At 36.1% G+C, this 585-nt stretch overlaps 1 long non-coding RNA gene across 1 annotated transcript; it reads left to right on the top strand.

Moving 5' to 3' along the window:
• Window positions 1–273: 273 nt before the first annotated feature.
• LOC106817446 lies at window positions 274–564 on the top strand. Its single transcript, XR_001395058.1, has 2 exons — window positions 274–330; window positions 379–564. It is a non-coding gene; the product is annotated as an uncharacterized LOC106817446 (long non-coding RNA).
• Window positions 565–585: the final 21 nt, after the last annotated feature.

Raw genomic sequence — 585 nt, 5'->3', positions numbered from 1 at the left:
CATGAATAGCCGATCGTATCATCATAGCGATATAACCAAGTTAAAATGCCTTCGTAAAGTCTGCAGCGATTACTTCAGAGAGGCTGACTATACTAGCACACTTTTAAGGAAGTTTAATATCGAAAATAGCTTATAAACATTAGTTATTAGCTCATTTTGACTTTGAGGTTTGCAGTAGTTTTCTTGCGTATTCCATGCAGTCTAGATTATAAAAACAACTGTTAGGTTTATCATTGACAACATTTATCGCTACAGCTAGAGCAGTATAATTATAATAGGACAATGCCAGTGGCAACGTTCAGCTGGTAATTGGTAAATAATCGAGGCCAGGTGTCTCTAGTACGAGGTACCAGTACTTTGCTATATTAATCACCGGAGGTGTCTCTAGTACGAGGTACCAGTACCAGGTACTTGACTATATTAATCACCGGCATTCATTCTACATGTTTTATTATTGTTATATTGAGAGTAGCTCTCGAGTGCTATAGCTCTTCGTTGCCACCACGCATTTTTTTAATAATATATTTTCATTAACGTTTTCTTAAATATGTCTTATTTTTAGACGAAAGAAAGAGACCCAAGGTT

Source organism: Priapulus caudatus, unplaced genomic scaffold (assembly GCF_000485595.1).
Source record: "Priapulus caudatus unplaced genomic scaffold, Priapulus_caudatus-5.0.1 Scaffold1728, whole genome shotgun sequence".
Taxonomy (NCBI): domain Eukaryota; kingdom Metazoa; phylum Priapulida; class Priapulimorpha; order Priapulimorphida; family Priapulidae; genus Priapulus; species Priapulus caudatus.
The sequence above is the reverse complement of the archived record's forward strand: the minus strand, read 5'-3'. Positions and strand labels throughout refer to the sequence as shown.